Source organism: Tauraco erythrolophus, chromosome 2 (genome assembly GCF_009769465.1).
Source record: "Tauraco erythrolophus isolate bTauEry1 chromosome 2, bTauEry1.pri, whole genome shotgun sequence".
Classification (NCBI taxonomy): Eukaryota; Metazoa; Chordata; class Aves; order Musophagiformes; family Musophagidae; genus Tauraco; species Tauraco erythrolophus.
Window position 1 is genome coordinate 59297812 of NC_141466.1, and position 24514 is coordinate 59322325.

Consider the following 24514-nt stretch of genomic DNA (forward strand, 5'->3'; position numbering starts at 1 on the left):
CACACTGAACAAAACCAGCTCCCCAACACTTAATAGCCTGCTTCAACTTGTGCATTAACACTATGAAAATCATTGATTTAGTGATACTGAACTACAAAACTTAACTTGTGAAGCATTAACAGGACATGTTTTTCTTTCTATGAAGCTTCACAAATCTTACAGCTGATAAACTGATGGCTCAGCAGTAAGCAAATAAACAGGTCACTTGGGGATAAGCTATGTGAACCTATTGACAATCATGTTCTGTCAACACAATTGCACGTTAAGGAAAGCTGTTTTAAAGTAAGGATGTCATTTATTGTCAAGCTGCTCACTAATTTTGAAGTTTATTGGGTGATAGATGATGGGTTGTATGTGGTGAGAGACCAGAAACAATGAGAACAGCAAAACATCAAAGCATTTTATGAAATCAAAAACATTCTAAGAGTTAACAGAAATTCCTGAAGAAGTAGAATATGAGGAGGAGTTATAAATACAATATAGTAGAGTCACTTCTAAACAAATTCTTCTCCAATATCCAACAACCACACCCATCTCTGACAAAATAAAAAACAGAAAAGCAGATGAGGAAATACAAGGTCATAGTATCATACAGTCACAGAACGGTTTGGGTTGGAAGGGACTTTAAAGAATATGATCAATTACAATTTAAAAATAAGTCCTGTCTTGTAAGACTTGTAATGTAATTAGCAAATAAACTGCATGGCCATTAGCCAAGATGAGTACTGTAAAATATCATATGTAGGGAACACAGTGTAAAAGAGACTAGCAACTGTGAAGCTGGCAAAATACAGAACTTTCTAACCTGTTCAGATAAAGTTATTGCCTTCAAGTACATGTGTAGTCTCTGCTATGTGTTCTGAAAACCATCAGCTAAAAGAAAGACGATATTACATAGCCTATCTCTTTTAAGACGTATACTTTATTTCGAGTAGACCAAAGCCTGTACTTTTGGCAGACTGGAGTATAACATTCAGAAGTTGAAGGAGCAGCTTGCAGTAGCCAGCATTGCTTTGTAATGTTTGTAAAGATTTGTTGGGGTTTTTTTTTTCCCACAAAAATGTATGCTGTTTTTCCAGCTCAGGAACAGCCCAATGGAAGGAGATAATGCTGCCCTGATATGCCTACCCAAGCTCTCCTAATGATGGAGGATGTTTCTTCAGTTAAGAATTGCCTCCTATACACCCTGCATACTCCACTAATTATTTTTCTCTCTTTGGTGCAGGACTTTGTCTCTTCCCTTTTGCCATTCTTCAACAAGTCTCTGCAAGAAAATGAGGTTTGTTGAGACCACTAGAGCTGTGTTGCTGCACACTTTAGAGTGGATTGACTTGTGTTTCAGAAACTGAACAGCCAAAGGATTTAATCTCACTTTCTTGGGGTACATTTCAGAGTAAAAGTGGTGAAAACATGGCATTAAGGCAGTAAAGAAGGGGACCCAATTTAGAGGCAGGAAGCCAGATGTTAATTAATAAACCAACATAACAGGGCTGTTCGGCTTGCCGAGAACATTCTCTCAGCTGCCTGTTTGTAGGCTGTTCCCCAGTTAATCAGTTCTGCTGCATTAAATTTCTTTAAAAGAAATTTTCTTCCCTGGTTGCTTAGAGCCCTGTTGAATCAAGCTGAAAGCTCTGTGAGGGGTGGTGAGCCAGGCCAGCGAAAGTAATTTATAGAATGTTACAACTCTACTACTACCTCAGCACAGTTCAATTTACGTCTGCAAATGTCCCTGCCTGTTTCACGCAGACAATTAGGCTCTTTCTGAATGTAGTGCTCGCTCAGATGACTCTACGTTGGGAGCAGCACGAGTTCTCACTTGTCAGGCTGAAGCTGTAGAACCCTGAGAGCAAGAATGCAATAGTGTCAATATGACTGTATTGCTGCTTCTGTAGCTTCTTCCATACATTGGGCATTATATTGCTGCAAGTGTAAGTGACTGTTTGAAGCAATATATCTTAAAATTATTGAGTTGCCCTCAAGTTCCCATCATTTAAATCTCCCAGGAATGGATTTCACTCTGTATGTTATTTTAACCCAAATAAAGCATTGTTTTCTGCTGTTCACTGAAGAGAAGTCAGGACCAGCAAAGGCAGAATGTAAAATTGTATTCATCAATAAAATCTTTATTAACCAAATTAAGTGGGTTATTTCTGTAGTGAATATACTTTAATTAATGCCTATGTTAGGCTAGTGCCTTGAGACTCATCCACTTGTCGTGCTAGAAGGAGCCAGCATTAGTATCAAGGAGACATTCTGCCCCAGAGGTTACAGTCTTAGTGTACGTTTGTTTAAATGCACAAGTTACCTCAATGTGGCAAATAATTTGTCTATTCTTTCAGAACATCATTGATAAAAGTAGATGCTCTATTTCCATCAAACAATACTTCCTTAACAATTTTTTTTCAGATATGTGAGTGAGACCTAACCTAACAGAAAGTGATGTGTTCTGAAGTATTCAGAGAACTATAGGCAAGAGTAATTTAATTGCCATTGGATATTGTTCACAAATCAGCAAAGTGTAGAGCTTCAGTCACTATATGGAATTAAAAGTCTCGAATTATTCCATTTCAAAGTTAGGAGAAAGGATGCCTCAAAGGTGGAAAATAGAACATTTTCTATTTCAAACTCAGATGAGATTACAATAAAAGTGGAAATTTGGGGCACATGAGTGCCCCCAAAGCAGTGGGATTTAACATACACATCTTTTATGCTCAGGATTTCATACTGGTTAGCTTAGGCAGCTCCCTGCTTGTTTCTTGGTGAACCCTAGCCCAAGGTGCTGCAGTCTCGCTATAAGTTATTTAAGGCTTCTCCAAAATCACACTTAATTCTTGACTGTGGATATCATAAGTTGTTCAGGGCATTTATGGACCTTCCTAGGACTGGAGCTGGATGACAACAAAATCCAAAGAACCTTGATTTCGGACAGGAAAATCTTTTATTTTCCCTTTAATGATTTCAAATCCTTCAAGGGAAGAACTGTGAGAGTGGAGGAGGAGTAAAGAAGAGGTCAACACCTTTGAATGATAAGATAACATTTGCATGGGGGCTGTCAGGGGGCAAGAGGAGCACAAAAAGGACAATAAACAGTGATATTTATTTTAAAAAGGAAAGAATTGCAGAAACTGGTTTATAAAATAAAACAGAATCTGAACAGTCCTAGAAAGTCTAATGTGTGCTCCTTTGGGCAGGTTCAGGATAAGGTTTCAGTGATACTTGTAGTGGTTCTGATTCAAAATTATAAAATCAAAGGAAATTCCCCCATTAACTCTAACAAGCTTTGGATCAAACCCCTGATGAATTGAGCTGCTCACTGGCTTACAGCTGAGCTACGCTAGCTGTCAAACAACCAAAAGTCTCTCCCCTGGGTAGCTTGGCATATAACCCTTAGGTATCCTTACAAATCAACATGGGGAATGACACGCAAAGAAAGGAAAATGGGCATTTCTGATGTCAGACACCATCCGTCTTCAATTACGTTAGCTTCCGAAATGTTTCAAGTATCTATGCTCTTTTGAAAGCCCAATTGACCCAGAAGTCTCTAACAAAGCAATTCTTAAAACCAGCCACATCGTTAGTTTGTTTGCTTGATGGGGGGTTCTTAATGCCATAAACCCCAGTGCAGAAGTTAATAATTTCATACATTATCGCTTTGAATATGCAACAGAAAACTCAAGGCAGCTGTTTGAACTTCCCTTTAAAAGAGGACAGATTGCCTTTATTGTGTGCACTACTTCATGGCTTGTTTGAGGCCAGGGCAATTATGGGATGAATGACTTCCCTTTAGCTGTTGATCTGTAGGCTTGTTGTTGTGTGTGTATTGTTTTGAGCTTTTTGTTGTTGGTTTTCTTTGTTTTGTTTTGTTTTGTTTTGTTTTGTTTTGTTTTTAATGAAACTGGAGACCATGTGATAAAGCAACAAAAAGCTGACAGGTAATGATCAAAAAAAGGAAATGACCACTGCTGACTTGGCTTTTTATTGTCTTGTAAATGTAGAATTAAAATAACAATTACATTTCTGTGGAGTCCCTTCTTACTGGTTTACCACTCCAAGCGTGGGTGTGATTTTGTGCTTTAAACACCACCGATAAGAAGGCAGAAAGCTTGCCAAATTATGCTTTATTTTTCTCCTCTTGGGATGTAGTGGCCTTTGCTGTGGGAAAAATTGTTAGCTAATTTAAAAAGTATTCATTTATACTGTACATTCATTCACTTGTACTGCCAATGATCTCACCAACTGATTGTTCGCAATTGGATTTGGCATTTAATTTTAGTTCATTAAGACTTAATTTGCTTCCTTCTAAATAACTGATTTTTTTTCTGTTATTAGAAATAAAGCAGTGTTTCAGTTGGAAGATTATCCTGAAGGCAGAATTATATACATAGGGATAAGGAAATCTCTGTAGTGTCTAACTGGCCACTTTGGAGGGACTTTTCCATAAACTGCTCTGTATACAGTTGATATAGTCACAAGATCAAACTTACAATGAAGCATTTCCAACTGACTATTCTTTAAGAAAGTTGTACAATGAGGAGTAAAATGGTTTTTATTTCAGGAGATAGACAGTTAGATATATACATAAATAATGGGAGTTCATAGTGGCTGCTGTGGGTTTGCTTTTTGGCTCCTGATGAAGCTCTTTCAGACAGCACTAGGATTTACACAAAATATCTGAAAATAACAGTGTCAGTAAATATTTTATGCTGTTTTATGTCTGTCCTGTATGACTGCTACAGCCAAAATATAAAGGCAAGGTAGAAAATACATGCGTTGTCTTGAAACTCTGAATGTTTCATGTCAGATATTACTGAGACTACATGTTGCACAGATGTTGTTGGCACATTATCTTATTTAATATAATGTTGAAAAATCTTACCGGGAAACAAATGATGTATGTATCATACCTACCTAGGAGACTGCACTATTTAGGAAGGAATTAAGAATACTTTAACTCAATAACTTAAAGTTTATGACAGAAACTTGAGGCAAATTATTTATTCATACTCATGTCCCTGTTTACATTAACAGCATCATACACAGAATAAAAATAAGAAATCGCGTTTCTATTAGTAAGCCACACAGTTATTGCTGAGAATTCAAATGATGCTGCCTTTCTGGCCTCCAAAATTTCCGGGCTGTTCATATTTGTTTAAATTATACAATCCTTTCTCATCACAAAGGAAAACTCTGAGGTTTTAATTGCTTTTTAGGCACTTTAAATTTATATCTGAGATCTAACTTGGGGTTTGCTCCTCACAGACAAGAAAAGCCTTCTTCACTGTCATCTTCAGCAGGGAGAGACAGAAGGCTCTAGGCTGCTTTCGTGGTGCTGGAGTGGCTGTTGCTGTCATCTCAGTACAAGTATGACCTACTCCGAATATATCTGCTGCAGGGATGGCCTCTCCCTTTCAGGTCTTTTCCTTAGAAAGGTTTTGAACTTTAAATGTTCATTTTTCCAACAAGCCACTCTACAGTGTTCAGCAGTGTAGGTCTGCAATAGTAAGGTATAATTTGAAAAGCAAGTTTTGTAGGGATATATGGCCTGTTATTAAACCTGCTGATGTAGTTCAGAAAAAATGGACAAGACACTTTATTCCTTGATTCTTGATTCATGATATCTACAATAACATAGTTACTACAATATTATACCAGCTGGTGTATGGGGAGCATTTCACATATTCAAGTGCCTTGCAAGAATTAGTAACTGCAGAAAATTATTTCTTGTAATATTCTTAGTCCTAGTTTACTGGCCTGGTTTGCAGAAGAGAGGTGAAACAGTGGTTCTAACACAGCTCAATGAGTCAGAGGAAGTCCTAGCTCAAGACCTTGACCTCTATTTGGCCATTGCTGATAACATTAAATGATCGAAGTTATGCCTGCTAACAGTAAAACCTGCAAAGGAAGAGATAAATATTCCTTCCCAACTTTCATAACTCTATTCATTCTTTAATCTTCAATGCCATTTAGATTCTGGGGAGAATGGTTTTCAAACCAGTTCCAAACTCAGACCCTTCACTTGTGGACAGTCCTGGCCCCAGTGCTGGCAGTCAGAATTGCTGAGGACACATACCATGGCTTAACTACAGTGTGGATAAATACTTTGGCAAAAATAAAAGAAATAAATAAAAGAAAAAGAAAAAGAAAAAAAATAATAAAAGGCATAAATAAATAAATTAATTGCAATACATCGCAATGTATAATTATTCAATGTGAGTTATTTCAGTGAAAATATTGCCCTTTTCATCAGTCTAGTTACCTTACACAGTTGCAGAGAACTAAAGTGTAAAGACACACACATGATATCTTCCTGCAAGTGTACAAGTACATATAGATGCACAATAAATAACAGTTTCCAGCCTTTTTAAACTTAAACATTACTCTTCTCACTCTAATAGTACTGCTTTCTCTCTGGACTTCCTGCTAGTTGGCTAGCTAAGATCCAAGCTCCTCTGCAGCCTTGTACAGGCTGCCCTGGAGAACATCATGCAGAGGCTTTGCTAATACTGAGTCTCACTGACAATGCTGTATTACATCATATTTCCCAATTCTAATGTGTTTCCTCTACATGTCACAGTAGGAACACTGAGCAACCTGATGCACCCTGCACATCATATCTATGGGTTGTTAGAGCTACTTTATTAATTAAAGACACTGGTAATTAATTCAATTATCTTAGGTAAATACTTTATGTAGTAAATTATTAAACCATCCCAATGCTGTATACCCTGTTGAACCTCTGACATGTTCAGTCATAGACCAGTGCTGCAGAGATAACACGGTGGGATAAAGAGTCAAGACTGAGTGTTGAAGAGTTGTTTGCACTGTTAGGGCTGTATTTCTAGGAGATGGATGATGTGTAGAACATAAAAAGGGTGACTGAAATAAAAGACATTCTTCTGGGTGGTAAACTGGTAGTATGAAAACAGACTAAAAGAACTCAGCTATAAAGATGAAGGATTACTGGTACTCTGGTTACCCGGGACATAGAGAAGGCTGAGTTACTCAATGACTTTTTTGCCTCAGTCTTCACTGATAAAGCCTCTTGTCTTACCACCCAAGCTGTGGAAAGAACTAGCAGGGACTGTGAAGGATGAACCACTGCCCACTGTACTTGAAGAGCAGGTTCGGGAACATCTGAGGAACTTGAAGGTGCACAAGTCCATGGGACCTGATGAGATCCATCCGCGGGTCCTGAAGGAACTGGCGGATGAAGTTGCCAAGCCACTGGCCATTGTGTTTGAGAAGTCGTGGCGGTCTGGCGAGGTCCCCGATGACTGGAAGAGAGGGAACATAACCCCCATTTTTAAAAAGGGGAACAAGGAGGACCTGGGCAACTACAGGCCGGTCAGCCTCACCTCTGTGCCTGGCAAGGTCATGGCGCAGATTCTCCTGCGAACCATGCTAAGGCACATGGAGAGCAAGGAGGTGGTGGGTGACAGCCAACATGGCTTCACCAAAGGCAGATCATGCCTGACCAACTTGGTGGCCTTTTATGATGGGGTGACAGCATCGGTAGACAAGGGTCGACCAACGGATATCATCTACCTGGACTTGTGCAAAGCTTTTGACACTGTCCCGCACGACATTCTTCTCTCTAAACTAGAGAGGCATGGGTTTGATGGATGGACCACTCGGTGGATAAGGAATTGGCTCAATGGCCGCACTCAGAGAGTAGTGGTCAACGGCTCGATGTCCAAGTGGAGACTGGTCATGAGTGGCGTCCCTCAGGGGTCCGTGTTGGGCCCGGTCCTCTTCAACATCTTTGTCGGTGACGTGGACAGTGGCATGGAGTGCACCCTCAGCAAGTTCGCCGATGACACCAAGCTGTGTGGTGCCGTCGACACGCTGGAAGGGAGGGATGCCATCCAGAGGGACCTCGACAGGCTGGAGAGGTGGGCCCGTGCCAACCTCATGAAGTTCAACCAGGCCAAGTGCAAGGTCTTACATCTGGGTCATGGTAATCCCAGGCACAAATACAGACTGGGCGGAGAATGGATTGAGAGCAGCCCTGAGGAGAAGGACTTGAGAGTACTGGTGGACAAGAAACTCAATATGAGCCGGCAATGTGCTCTTGCAGCCCAGAAGGCCAACCGCGTCCTGGGCTGCATCAAGAGGAGCGTGGCCAGCAGGTCGAGAGAGGTGATTCTTCCCCTCTACTCTGCCCTCGTGAGACCTCACCTGGAGTACTGCGTCCAGTTCTGGAGTCCCCAACATAAGAAGGACATGGACCAGTTGGAGAGGGTCCAGAGGAGGGCCACGAAGATGATAAGAGGGCTGGAGCACCTTTCCTATGAGGACAGGCTGAAAGAGTTGGGGCTGTTCAGCCTGGAGAAGAGGAGTCTCCGGGGTGACCTTATAGCGGTCTTCCAGTACCTCAAGGAGGCCTACAAGAAAGATGGGGAGAGGCTGTTCAGGAGGGCCTGTTGTGATAGGACAAGGGGTAACGGTTTTAAAATAGAGGGAGGTAGATTCAAATTGGATATTATGAAAAAATTTTTTACCATGAGAGTGGTAGAACACTGGAACAGGTTGCCCAGAGAGGTGGTGGATGCTCCATCGCTGGAGACATTCAAGGCCAGGTTGGACGAGGTCCTGAGCAACCTGATCTAGTTGGAGATATCCTTGTTCCTTGCAGGGGGGTTGGACTAGATGACCTTTGAAGGTCCCTTCCAGCCCTAACCATTCTATGATTCTATGATTATTCTTTACAATTCATTATGGGGCTAAAGGAAGATATTATGCCTGAAGATCAGTCTTGGCACAAGAACAGTGTGAGGAGTTGCAGAGAAATACAGGTTAACTGGAAAATTTACATTGGAGAAGTTGTCAGATCTGCTTTACAGTAGAACTGCTGTCAAAAGAAGAATATTATCTGTTCTTAAGAGGCGCATGGAGAGCTCATAAATAGGATTATATGGTGTAACATATTTCCCAGGATATTCAGACACAGAAGCATACATACCCAGTGCCAAATGAGAAGCCCTTGGAGACCTGAGGTGTTCGGACATAACTGGCACATATGACATGATACTGGACAACTGCATCCTTCTGGAGTAATAGCTGCAGATGAGGCTAGATACCTCAAATGTCACTAACACCAATGTTTAAACTATTGAATTTAACTTTCCATGTAGTATGTTCCTATGGATAATGCAGCAGAATTTATGATACTGAAAATTCTGTAGAAATGTCTATGCTAATTTTAAATATCTCAGATTAATATGAAAAAATTATTTTGTTAAGCTTTAATTTGCTACACCTGTGTACAGAAGCAATATTAATATAAAGGCGCAAATATGTTTTCAGTTCCTTGGCAATTACATAGAAAAAGCAAAAAAAAAAAAATTGGAATTACTAGAATTATCTATTTTCAGAAATTTTTGAAAACAGAAGCGATGAATTGAAATTTTTGAGACTACATAGCATGTTTGCTTTGGTTTTGAGATTTCTTGAATTTTCAAATTCCACCAAAATAAATTATGTCAATTATGTCAAACAAAAAGGGAGAGCATTACATTCTGAACATATAGAGAAAGAACATTTAGATACATACAGGAATATATTTTTGTTCTATATAATTTACTTTTTGATCGAACATATTTGCTGAGATTGACAAGATTTCATGAAAGATTTTGTTTCATTGCCTGCATTTTCAGAATAGTTTGGTTAAAACTGTCATGCTTCTGATCTCTATTGCTGATATTTCCTAGCTGACCATGAAACTTAATCTCCTCAGTTTGATTTTATTTATTTATTCTTTCTGTCTTTGTCAACTGCAAAGACTATAAGATATATAATCAAGAATATTTTGAGTTAGTGTTCTAATAAAATATTTTAATTTTCTACTCAGGAGCAAAATGAATTATTATCTTGTTAGTATGACAATACATATAATAGAATCATAGAATCATAGAATGGTTACAGTTGGAAGGGACCTCAAGGATCATCTCATTCTAACTCCCCTGCCATGGGCAGGGACACTTTTCACTAGATCAGGTTTCTCAAAGCCTCATCCAGCCTGGCCTTGAACAATTCCAGGGATGAGGCATCCACAACTTCTCTGGGCAATCTGTTCCAGTGCCTCGCCACCCTCAGAGTGAAGAATTTCTTCCTTAAATCTAACATAAATCCACCCTTTCTCCATTGCGCTTTGTCCTACCACTACATGCCCTTGTAAAAAAACCCTCTCCAGCTTTCTTGTAAGCCTCCTTTAGGTACCTGAAGGCTGCTGTAAGATCTCCCTTGAGCCTTCTCTTCTCCAGGCTGAACAGCCCCAACTCTCTCAGCCTGTCTTTATAGGAGAGGTACTCCAGCCCTTGGATCATCTTCGTGGCCCTCCTCTGGACTCACTCCAACAACTCCATGTCCTTCTTATGCTTGGGACTCCAGAGCTGAACACAGTATTACAGGTGGGGACTCACAAGAGCAGAGTAGAGGGGCAGAATCACCTCCCTCGACCTGCTGGCCACAATGCTTTGGATGCACCCCAGGATATAGTTGGCTTTCTGGGCTGCCAGCGCAAATTGCCGGCTCATGTTGAGCTTCTCATCAACCAGCACTCCCAAGTCCTTTTCCTCAGGGCTGCTCTCAATCCATTCTCTGCCCAGCCTGTACTTGTGCTTGGGATTGCCCCGACCCATGCACAGGACCTTGCACTTGGCCTTCATGAGGTTCTTACAGGCCCACCTCTGCAGCCTGTCAAGGTCCCTCTGGATGGCATCCCTTCCCTCCAGCATGTCAACCACACCACACAGCTTGGTTTCATCAGCAAACTTGCTGAGGGTGTATTCAGGTTCACTGTCCATTTCACCAACAAAGATGTTAGACAGTGACAGCCCCAGTACCAACCCCTGAGGAAAGCCACTCATTACTGGTCTCCATTTGGACATCAAGCTGTTGCTGAATTATTTTAAAGTTCTGCCTTTAATGTAAAGATAGTAGTTCAAAAATATTCATTAAAAACTGTAAAGAAATCTTGGAAAGAGCTTAAAAAGCCTTTTGAGGTTTATTTGCATAATTAATTTCTAGAACTTTAATTAACAAGGATCTGCAATTGTTCTTCTTCCCACTTGTGTTTCAATTTCCCATGCAAATACGAATTAGGAAATGCTATTTTTACCGTCCCAGAAGGACTGTGTATGTGGATAGCACTTAAACCCAATTGTCATATTGCAAAGTATTATCTTCTAGATGCTTCTGATACTATGGTATTTTTTAACTAAAAAATTTTTTAACTAAAACATAATTTGCCTGTTTGAAAAAACAGCAATGAGTACAAAATGAGCCTTGGTTAAATCAAGAGGATATTCTCTACTGGTGATGGAAGGTACCAGGATCTCACACTTGAACACTTGAAAACACAGAAACTCCTAGTGTTTAATACTCCTCAGTGTTTAATACAAAACAGGTGAATATATCAGGGTGGAAAAATGATCTTTGATATTGGTGCAGAAAATAACTCCGTTATCTTGGCAATGCCTTCAAGTAAACACATGGAAATTATATACAACTTATACAGAAATGTCAACAATGTAAGAACCCTTAGAGGATTACTCTCCCACTTCTTTTTGTTTTAACTCCCCAGTAGATTTGCAGGTCTGACCTTTCAGCTGTTGTAGATTGATGTAGCACCTTTGAAAAACAGACTGCTATCCGTCATTCAAAATGGAGAATGAGAGAGTGAAACCTAAACAGCTGGAGTAGACAGTAATTTGAATCTTCCTTTGTTTGTTGTTTTTGTTGCCATTTACCTATATTTCACTCCAACTCTTGGCAACTGTCTCAAATCCATGTCTCCTTGTAAAACATTCTACATTTCCTTGATCTTCACGCTTTCACTGGGACTTTCTTCTCTCTTCTCTGTGTACTTCTTTCCTCCTGCTCTTTCTCTGATTTTGCCATAAATGTACTTTTTAGAAACTGTCAGAAAACATCTTTCGTATGTGAGCGGCTCTTCAAAAAAGTGGCATCTATGGAACACATCTCACATATAGGTGTAGGGTTAAGTGAGCTACTTCATCTGTTGAGTTACAGAACTGAAGAAATACAGTTAGTTCATTTGTACTACTAAACGTAATTATTACTGACAAATCTTGAAACAGGAAAAAGTTGAAGGAGGTCAAAACAATAGTTCTACTCTATCTTTTGCCTGGAGGATGGATATTTGTTACTCTAGCTTCAGTCTTCAAGAAGTGGTAATGACTGTCCCTTATAGGAAATTTCATCTTTAATTAAAATTAAATCTTTAATACTCTCTGCAACAAAGGCAAATATTTGGCTGTTGAAAAATCCAAATACATATTTTTAAATTTAATGGGTTTAATTTCTACCAGCTTTTTCTTTCCATTGTCTGCTGATTTTTTTTATCTGCACTTAATAACCTCTTCATTTTCCACAAAGTAACACTTTGTTGTCTCCCACTTTACTCTTACTTATCTAAAACTCAAGGAATTACTAGTCTTGTACAATGAATACTAAACCAGTGCCATACGTTTGAAACTCTTTTTTTACTTGCATATGATAACACCAAATAATAACATATGTTGAATTATGCCAACCTTTATAAAGTTGTCTTCATTCTTTTGTTAATTAAATTTATTCATTGTATTAGCTATTTGATAGTTGACCTACATTGAGATATGTTTATAGGAATCATCTTTTAAAAAGAAAATTGAGACTGAAAGAGGAGTAAACCCAGTAGTGCTGTCCTGATAGCATCTGCATTGCACTATTGCACAAGTTTTCTACACAAAAGCCTCCGCATGATTTTTACAGGAATTTGAGAAAAGATACTTGACAAGCTTTTACCTTTCTTAACAACAAATCATCCTTGATACAAAATATGCAAAACATTTTGTTGAAAGTCTCTATTTTATTCTATAAAGATACACCAGGCAATCCCAATTTCAATACTCTGTGATAAATAAAACCATCATTTGCATGTAGCTAAATTAGAACATTGTTTTTCTGGTGGGATTTAACCTAACAAACAATATGAAACAGACTTACAATTTTAATGTAAATTTAGTGGAAATGGAAATACTGGTTTGACAGCTATTAAGAGCAAAGAGTTTGATTTACCCATGGTTTGAAGGAATATGAAAAGGTTAAGATTAAACTTACCCCTCCCTTCCCAATATCATCTTAATGATACACAACACACTGTAGGATTTAGCTTCTTTGTAATAACTATAAGAATACAATAAAATGAGAAAGTTTATATTGCACACTGATTAATTCATGAAATAAATAAATTTGCAAATGGAAGGCTCTTTTTATATTAGATGCCATAAACACACATCAGCTATATGCAGCACTCCTAATCAATGCATATAGCTTTATGTTTAGTTAACAAGAACAGTGGAGGTTTTAGATGAAATAATGTACCTTTAAATGAAACTTAATTATAATTATTAAAAAATGCTAACTAACACTAATTCGTTTGTGCAGTTGTGGAAGTCTGTTTCTACTAATATGAAGACATGATGCACTTAATCTGGTCTCTTTCTCTCATGATAACCATATGGTGTGTAAGAACCATTTTATCAATAAGGATTACAAGTGACACTTTATAACATTACAGGTATGACATCCTTTGCTCTGTATGTCCTAAACTATTTTCCACTCAAATCCAGCGATATGTTATTGAAAGCAGAAGGCCTTATTTTTAGAGCTAATTGGTTTTAATTTCCAGTTCGTCTTCAATTATTTGTACTTCATAAATACGGCCAAAATGTGGAGGTAAATTATCTCTTTCTCACTCTTCTGACTTAGATAAGGAAAGAATATGACATAAGATGCTTGTTAGTGGATTCTACTTTTTTTTTTTATTATTTCAACTGGATCTTTGCAAACTGGAACAAAAAGTTATTACCAACCTAGGTTCCTGGGCTACCTTGAGGATCTTCTGAAAATACCACAAGAAATAAATACTCCCATCTATTTTCCCAACATTATTTGTTACTTATTATTAATACTAAGAATAAATCTGATGCAATAAATATAATAGAAACAGAAAATATTTTCAACAATTCATTGCTGAAATTACTATTACGCCTACAGGCAAAGGAGGAATTTCAATACACCTCAGCAGCTGACAGACAGATTGTGGAAGAAGTTCAAAAAGAGATGTGAATGAAGCCCATATTTCGCAAGCATTTGCAAACCACCTCTTCTTCCTCAAGCCAGGAAACCTGATAAATAACTTGATAGATAAATTAAAGCCTAAGCAACCTGGCCTGACCTTGTAGCTGACCCTGCTTTGAGCAGGAGGTTGGACTAAAGACCTCCTGAGGTCCCTTCCAACTTGAATTATCTTATATCCTATGATGTGGGTGTGTTTCTGTGAATATTTTTTAGACTGTTGATATACTTCTCTACCGTGCCTCAGTGTTGTTAAAAAGCTTGTAAAGAAGGCAGAACAACCATCTTCTAATTATAAATAAGGATGATAAATAAGCAATGATCAACATTCAGTTACTTAGTTCAAAAATGGATGTCACTTCCGCAAAATTTTAGAAGATATTTTCTGAAGCAGACCAAGCTCCCATTTGTGGAACTTACAGCAGTTTCTATACAATCATAAATGGAACTCTTACAGCTGTCTTGTAGGAGCACAGAAATACCATAATGTTAAGTGCTAAATGACTTGCCAGGGTAACACAATTTTCATATCAGAAAGGGAATTCTAATTTTTCAGCTCCTATTCCTGCAATGATAAAAAGCAAACAAACACACCTATTTCAATCTAAGAATTACTACAAAATTTGCTGATATTGCTAACAATAACAATGATGATAAAAGATTTGTAGCTCCATCTATCCTTAATGACACCAACACATAAGGAAAGAGAATTTGGTTTATTATTATTATTGTTGTTATTGTTATTACTCCTATTATTTCTACTGGTACTATTGTGACTCTTTTTAAGTTCACTTAAGTCACTCTTTAACTTGAAGAAGTGTGCCAAAATTCAGGCACTGGCAAAACAAGTCATCTGCCTAACTATATGAAAGGTGTAGTACACAGTAAATCTGTATTGATTACTACAGTTCGCAACCAGCAGCCATCAGACTGTCATTAACTACCTCTAATTTTTCCCTGTTTAACACTTGGCGTTTGTGCTGCTATACCAATTGTCTGAATTAATTTTTTTAAAATTAATGAGTCATAAGTTCATAAATGGTGAAGTCAGCATGGGCCATCAACCATCATCTGCATAACACAGTACTTTGGCAATTTCTGTATGAAGATGACAACTCCTGGTTGAAGATAATCTTCTAGAAAATTGCTCACAATTAAAATTTCTAGAAAGTTTTATACAGTGATACAACATACTTTTTGTTATTCTGAGTGTATTTATTTGTTTGACATCAGGTAGATATAAGTTCATTACCTAAAATAGATTTCTGAACTAGATTTGATCAATCTTTTCTTAAAAACGGACCTGGTGACTAGCACAGGTACAGACATATTCAACAAACTGAAGGCTTCCTCCGGTAGGTTGTTCAGTAGCTTACCCTGGTTGTTTAAAATTGTTAGCGTTTATTCTTCTCAGCCTTAACATTACCAGAGCAGCTAATTGAAGATATACACTCACAGAATAACTTGTACTGAATCAACTTGTTCTTGGAAATAGGCCTCTATCCTTCCAACATTTGCCAATCCAGGTTTTAGCAGAAGGAATCAACTGGTTTACCTACCCAGTAAGTTATAGAAAGGTCATGCTGCTATCCATATTTTGTAATAGCCTGCTGGTTACTACATATTCCTAGAAAATATGATTGTTAGGACCTTGATTGTCTTCAGTTTCGGGAGTTTTGAGCTCATAATTCAAGAGACTGTCCTTATGAGTGTGCTTTCAAGCAACCTGAACAACGACATACTCCTTCTCCGTTCTGTCTTTCCTCTTGGAGCTGGGCAATCAAGAACTTAGTATTTGAAAAGTCATGAACTAAGAGGACAGGAAAAAGGGAATCTGGTTCTACTTTATCATTTATAGTTGTCTCTTGAAATGGGAAATGTGTTTTTCCAACAGAAAAATCTCAAAAAGGCATGATTCTCATCCCTGTGCAAGAACTCTAGCTACTACACTCTTAAAGAAACATGATGTTACAAGAAGATGCTATAAAAAGATTACTATTATTTTCTTTAAGTGTGCAACTCCATGAGCAGGCAGGTACATAAATACAAGGCTTATTGGAGAATATAACTGACAGGCAATTCTTGCTGACATTCACGGGAGAAAGGAGGAAGAAGTGGATGATGTGCAATCTGATAGAGATAAAATCAACGAATATGCCGGCTAAGAGTTTTGAAAGGCTTTGAAAGTGGTAGTCTGGTACACTGAAAAACAGGATGTGTACGACAAGGGAATTTGAAATATACCTAGTCCTGGTTTGGAAGTAATAGAATAACTCACTCAGTTAGGACTGGTATTGCAGTGCAGGCATGTAGTAATGCTCGTAATTGCTAGAGATAATAAAATATTACAAAATATCGTCTTAAACATGCTTGGGCAAGACACAGTTCTTCCAGATTCAGAAGAAAGGCTAGTGTACACTTTTGCATAGATCCATTTGGGTCTAGTAATTTATTCAGTATATGTCTTGCAACAAAGCTATATGTAGCGCAAATGATGAAAGAGGGGATGACAGAACTTACGCAGTTAAAACCACTCATAACATCAATGACATCTCTCCTTCCTTCTCTGAAATAATATGTACAAAATACTATCACTCAGTGACTGACAATTACAGCACAAACTAATCAATTTTATAATGTACAGCGCATTCAGCTTACTGAGCAATTGGTTTCATATTGGCTTGTAGATGACATAACCAGGACTGCCAGAGTGAATTCTATCTTGGTTGGCAGCTAACAGCGATGTCCCTGTGAACTGATTATAACTTTATTACAAATACATTTTTTCCTAATGCATAGGGGCATTGTATCCAGAACACTTCTGCTGTCACAGGTAGTTTTGAATGTTTGCATGGGAATTAACACAGGCTTTGAGAGAGACAATAATGCCATTCTCATTGTCTCAATTTTCTAAATGGAAAGACTCTATTAAAACATCACCTTTGATGGCTTTTATGCATCTATTTTGCTATGTCTTTATAATGTAAATTATTTATTTGATGAATACATTTGCCAAAGATACTCATTAATATTAGCAGAGTGATTCTCTTTTGAGCATGAGCAGACTGAAAATGAAACCTCCCAAAGGCCTTGGTACTGATGTCTGTGGTCCCTTTGTAATACCAGATAACATGCTGGCATTATAAATTCCTCAATAATCTTGCAGTGACTTCTTGTTTTGAACCAATCAAGTCTCTTTTGAGTAAAGCTCATGACTCTTTGATAATTAATAATCTATGATATCTTAAGGACATTAAGTTGAAAAACATTTTTTCCCATTAGTGACCTTTTGCAACTCATCCTTTGGCTCATTATTCCTATCAGAGCATTTCTTTAAACTGGCAGGGGGAGTGAGGTGTGAAGAGAGTCAGTCAAGAGCAACTTCTGCAGCTAATGACAAGGGACTTCCCTGATAATCTGGCAGTCCCCACTACCTCACTGCTGAGCACTGTGAGTAGTGAAATACCAGATTGAGGGATATGGGTAAGACGTTGCCTTAAGCCGTGTTTTTAACTTAAGGGTTTGAGAGAAATAGTGGTTTGGTGCGATAACCATCTAAATAATTTATTAAAAGCAGTACATTTTGGAAAGATCTGAAGGTAAACTGAACTCCTTTGCCCTATGTGCAACCTGAAATGGATTTCTGGTGTTGCTTAATAACAAAGCACGGTGGGAGTGTGATCCACATCTTCAAATATTTGATTCAAATTGATCTCAAGTGTCAAGAAAATTACATTTACATGAGGAATTAGTTTGTTCCCTGGTGGGCTTCTGCTATCATTTGTAGGTGAATGAATCCCAGGATGTGGTCCTAGATAAACCAGGAATGGTGGAAAAGTCACAGAAGGCAAAGGCAGGGACTGTGAGAATGAAGAACCACCCACTGTAGGAGAAGATCAGGTTTGAGACCATCTAAAGAACGGGAAGGTGCACAAGTCCATGGGACCTGATGAGGTACATCTGCAGATCCAGAGGGAACTGGCAGATGAAGTTGCTAAGCCACTATCCATCATATTTCCGAAGTTGTGGCAGTCTGGTGAAGTTCCCAATGACTGGAAAAGGGGAAACATAGCCCCCATTTTTAAAAAGGGGAAAAAAAGAAGACCCAGGGAACTACAGGCCAGTCAGTCTTACCTCTGTGCCCAGCAAGATCATGGAGCAGATCCTCCTGGCGACTATGCAAAGACACATGGAAAATAAGGAGGTGATTGGTGACAGCCAACACGGCTTCACTAAGGGCGAGTCGTGCCTGACTAATTTGGTGACCTTCTATGATGAGGTTATAGAATTGATTAATAAGGGAAGAGCAACTGACATTGTCTATCTGGACTTATCCAAAGCATTTGATACTGTCCCACATGACATCCTTGTCTCTAAACTGGAGAGACACAGATTTGGTGGATGGACCACTCGGTGGATAAAGAATTGGCTGGATGGTCACACTCAAAGAGCTGTGGTCAACGGTTCAATGTCCAAGTGGAGGCCAGTGATGAGTGGTGTTCCTCAAGGGTCAGTACTGGGGCTAGTACTGTTTGACATCTTTGTCGGCGACATGGACAGTGGGATCGAGTACACCCTCAGCAAGTTTGCAGATGAGACCAAGTTGTGTGGTGTTGTGGCCACAGTGGAGGGAAGGGATGCCATCCAGAGGGACCTTGACAGGCTGGAGAGGTGGGCCTGTGAGAACCTCATGAAGTTCAACAAGGCCAAGTGCAAGGTCCTGCATGTGGGTCAGGGCAATCCCAAGCACAAGTACAGGCTGGGCGGAGAATGGCTTCAGAGCAGCACAGAGAAAAAGGACTTGTGAGTGCTGGTTGATGAGAAGCTCAACACGAGCCGGCAATGTGCGCTGGCAGCCCAGAAAACCAACTGTATTCTGGCCTGCATCCAAAGAAGCATGGCCAGCAGGTCGAGAGAGATCAAGAGAGGTGATTCTGCCCCCCTACTCTGCTCTCTGCCCCTCTCCACCTGGAATACTGCATTGGATAGTAGCAGACATGGAGTTGTTGGAGCGAGTCCAGAGGAGGGCCATGAAGATGATCAGAGGGCTGGAGCACTTCTGCTATGAAGACAGGCTGAGAGAGTTGGGTCTGTTCAGCCTGGAGAGGAGAAGTCTCCGGGGTGATCTTATTGTAGCCTTCCAGTACCTAAAGGGGGCCTACAGGAAAGGTGGAGAGCGACTTTTTACAAGGGCATGTAGTGATAAGACATGGGGTAATGGCTTTAAACTGAAAGAGGGGAGATTTACATTAGATATGTGGAAGAAATTTTTCACTCAGAGGGTGGTGAGGCACTGGAACAGGTTGCCTAGAGAAGTTGTGGAAGTATTCAAGGCCAGGTTGGATGAGGCTTTGAGCAACCTGGTGTAGTGGAGGGTTTCCCTGCCCATGGCAGAGGGTTGGAACTAGATGATCTTTGAGGTCTTTTCCAACCCAAACCATTCTATGATTCTATGAAAACCCTGATTCTGAATAAAATTGCCTCTGCATTAGCCTATAACTTTTGTAATGCTCCACAGACTACAGTTTGAGCTTCTGTGTCAAATGCAGGATTAATTTCCTCATGGGTAATTTTTTGTAAGCCTGTAACATAATAAAAACCTTACAGGAGCAGACAAAGCTACCTGTTCACCTCATTCAGGTTAGATCAACATTATTGAAAAGTCATGCCCTGGAACCAGCGTAATTTAATATCTGCTGATTTGCTCTTTGATTTAACAGCATCTATAACTTGACATGAATTTGTAATATGAACATAAATGGTAAATTTACAGTAAAGCTATCCAGCAATTCTATCATGAAAATGACTTTATATTAACCATCAACATTCATGGAAAAGAACTGTATTTGTAGATTGCCTTCTGAAATGCTTTACTGATATAACTTAAGCCATGAGGTTCCAAGCCTCCATCTTCTGCAGAGCCATTTTTTTCTCCAGGAAAAACAGATTTGTGTATGAAGGGTCTTTTTCTCAGAGTTAAATACATGAATTTCACATTATTGTAATGCCTAAAGATACACCAGCTTATACAAAGGTGAATGCAGGTATATTGAAATGACATTGTGCTACATAGCCTAGACATAGTAGGCACCTACCACTGTATTTTTGTCTGTATCTGAAAGAGTTTTTAGCAGTTCTGTGTCTTTTTTGAACTTAAAGCTTGTCAGAATTCTTAGGTAAGTTAATCCTTTACCTGTTTCATGGGTAAGTTGTTCCTTTGCATGCATCACCTGTCCTGCCATGGTGCTAAGAATGCTGAGGTTGCTCTGAGAGCCTGTTGACTGAGCCAGACTACCCATACTGTCCTGGTTTTGACTAGGACAGAGTTAGTTTTATTTTGTAGCAGATAGAAGAGCTCGGTGTTTTGGTTTTATTCTGGGATTTGTTATGAGAAGAATGTTGATAGCCACTGATGTTTATAGCTGGTGCTGAGACCTCAAGGACTTTTCAGCTTGCTATGTTCTTGCCAGTGTGCGGGAGCACATAAGGGGAGTTGTGGACCCTTTGTCCCGGCTGGGGGGAGCATGGCTGGGACAAAGGGTCCACAACTCCCCTTATGATTTGAATTTAGACTTAGGTTTGAGGGCTAAATCGGCCAATGAAGTATTCCATATCATGCAACGTCATGCCCAGTATATAGATGAAGGTTGACTGGAAAGAAGTGCTCTTGCTCTTCTGGACTCTCAGAGTGCTCTCTTTCTCACTCCATTTTCGGGTCTCTCACTCATCCAGGATTGCAGTGTTGGGACTTACCTGTTTTGGGATTGTTTGTCAGAAGAGGATGGGCGTTGGTCATCGAGTGGTGAGCAATTACACTGTGCATCAGTTGTTTGTATACATTATTATCACTATGCATATATATATATTCATTCATTGCTATCATCATTATTACTTTTAATTTTATGTTATTGCATTTATTAAACTGTACTTATCTCAATCCACAAGTTTCCTTCCCTTTTCCTCTTTGTCTGTCCCTCAAGAGTGGGGGAGGGTGAGTGAGTGGCTGTGTGGCATTTAGTCGCCAGCTGGGTTAAACCATGACAAGACACTTCATTGCTAGAGTGTAAGTGCATTAGATGTGAGACATTGTATGTGTTTTTCAAGAGAGATATGGACAAACCAAAGAGTCCAGAGAAGAGCAGTGAAGTTGGCAAAAAAATAATCCATAAGAAAAGTCTGGAAAGAATAGAATTATTTAATAGAAAGAAGCGAAGACTGAAGAGTTTTCAAATGTTAAAGGTAGCCAGTAGCAAAAAGGTTGTATATTGTTCACTACATCTCTTTTAAATAGGAGAAAAAGGCAGTAAGGAAGATTCAGCTTAGGAAGAGGTTTCTTTAGGTGAGGATTTTTAAGCATTGAAACAATTTGTCAGAAGCTGTGATAGCTTTGAAGAACTGATTAGACAAATATCTGTTGGGAATACTCTTAGCTGTTGCTGCATTAGGATAGCAGCTTTGTCATACTCTCTATGCATGTTATACCATCTCTGAATGACCCTCCAACCCCATCTGTCTGTGGTCTGCGGAATCCTTGGGCTATGAGTTAGTCTGAGTTTAGGCTTCAATGTATGCTGTGATTCTGAAGTCCTCTTTGCAGATCTGTTCTTCTCTGACTTCCCGCCTATAACCAGCTGATGAAGAAGAAATACATTGAAGACTATGCACAATGCTAATGCTAAATGTCTGGTGCATCAGCTTTCGGATCCCTCAGCATAAGACCAAGACGGGTTGTTTCAATCACATCCTCCTAATCTGTCCCTGTAAAGCATGCAAAATACTATGAGATTAATAACATTTGAAATAAGTACTTGAAATGTCTGTATTTCCTCTCTTTCCTGCGTAGTGAGCTAAGGACAGAAATAAAGTGACTTTCTCAGAATCGCACAGGAAGCTTGTGGCCCAGCTCAGGAGCTGAATATAGAGACTAAGCCACAATCTTCTTGCTTCCTCTCTAAATCATTGCTAACAATCAGCATAAACCAAAAACAGTTGGCCTGATGTGAGAGAGGTGTTTTGTTATTGAAATGTTCTTGGGATGCACAAAGTAGCATCACAACTGTCTCAGTTGTGTCATTTGGAACTGGAGTAAGATTTCTTCTTAAGAATAAAGAGCCCATTACTAGATTTACAGGTACTTATTAGAGAGGTCTAAAAACAAAGTGAAAAGAGAGCCTGCAGCTGAGAAGCCCAGAATAAAGTACGCGCTTAATCGAGAGTGGTAAAATGAACTCTGAATTGTAATTGCAGGTGGAATTCAAAGGTTGGGAGGTGAAACAAACAACTCAGGATTATTGGAACAACCTGTCTTTAGTGAAGATTGGCATGTTTACATTCAGAATGTGCCACCCAATGATTTTACTGCCACCATAATTTATATGCATTTGAAGCCTTTCTCTGGAAAAGAGATCACTTGTAATTCAAAGAGGAAACAGCACGCATTTGCAGGGCAAGAGGAAAAGGATCAAACCATACTCATGTTGCCTGTGCATCTAACCAACAGAAAACATGTACCAAAACACAATATGAATTGATTTCTTTTACATAGTTAAGACTTCTCACAAATTCAGAACAATCTAAAGTTTATTCTAAAATAAATGAGCTCTGGAATAAATGAATGCATTACAGCACAATGAAAACAGGCTAAACAAGTGATTTTTGTACTCATCCAGAATGCAAGATGGAGGTCACCTGAATTTGGTTAGCTGGTATTACACATAGAGTGAAGAGAAAAACAAGCAAAAGTTTTGATTCACTTAAGCAAACTGTGAATGTAACAAAGCATCATGGTTTGCTAATCCCTTAGGTAAAAGAAGAACCTTCTGAACCATTACCTATCAAGTACCTCACAGTGAATTCACAGTAATGATTATTTCACACACACATATATCTATCTGTGCTTCCAGGTTATTGTGACTTTCATATGCTAAAAAATGGCTTTGTTTAATAATTGAAGTACTAGCTACCTTACTTAACCAACACAAACACAATGACAAGCTGCTATTGTCTTACGAATAAGGAGAATAAAAGATAAAATATGTTTTATTAAAGAAAAAATAAAAGGGCCTGCCAAAAGCAACAGGCTCTTTTTAAACATCCACTTCAAAGAAGCGGCAATTAACATCCAGCAAATCTGTAGGGCTGGGTTATAGAAAGCAAATTGGAAAATGTTCTTACAAAGGGATAGACCTGTTTTTTTAAAAATCAGAATGGCCTAGGTTCTCAGCATAAAATACTACAGCAGAAATGTGCTGTATGAGTCATTTGTTACATGAAACTTGTACAAAACTGAACCTGTTCAAAACTACTAATTGAATAAACTTTATTTAATAAACTCCATTGATTTGACAAAAAAAAGCACTTATATCATACTCTGCAAAATTATCTGTTTACACATGATCTGTTCATGCCCTTTCTAGTTATGGAAATTAGTCTAGTCCATTTCATATGAAATCGGTTTATATGATCTTATCTGCTCTTCCCAATACATACCAAATATTTTATGGGCCTTTCATGGTACAAGATTGAAATATACTTGACAGGTTTCATTTCATCTGTGATTTATGTAGACCATTTCAGCCATCAGGAAAATGCAAGACATACAGAAAAAAATGAGTAGTAAAAACAAAAAGTAGAAAAAACATTGTAAATAGTGAAGAGTTATTCATTCAAGATGAAGTTTGTGTTGTAACAGCTGCAGGATTTGTACTCTCATGGAAAATGCTATCTATCTACCATTTCAATGTTTTGAATATTTTTAGGGATCCATCACTATTTATATATGGATGTTCACATGTAAATTACTGAAGTCTCTTCTCTAGAGATTCAGCTATTAAAACAAATCCGTTGTGGGAAGAAGGTCTACAACACAGAAAAATTCTTTAGTAGGTGCAAAAATAACAGCAATATTTTATAGTTATTTTCCAAAAAGACTTAAATAACACTTCAAAGTTAAATTTTCAAAGAACTACACATACATTAATTAATTGTTCTATGTACTTTTGCTTTGCTGTACAATAGGTAGATATATTTATATTGCTTGCTAACTGGATATTTTTCTTTCTCTGACAAAGAGTGTTTTGGACCTGTAGTTAAGTCATGACAAAGTAAAGGGAACAAATGAAAAACATTAAAAAGATACTAAAATGACTAGCTTTGAAAACTGGATCAATTTCTAGTTATTATGCATGCGAATTTAGGATCTGAATGATCCACAGAGTTGTACAAATCCATCAACCATTACCTTATTCTCTTCTTAAAGTGAAGTTTAAGCTTGTTAAGATCAGACTTAGTCCCTGTTTTCCTCAGGAAGTACGATGCAGGGATGTTTTAGTGTTATACATACCAAAATTACAGTACTGGGAGTGTATATACT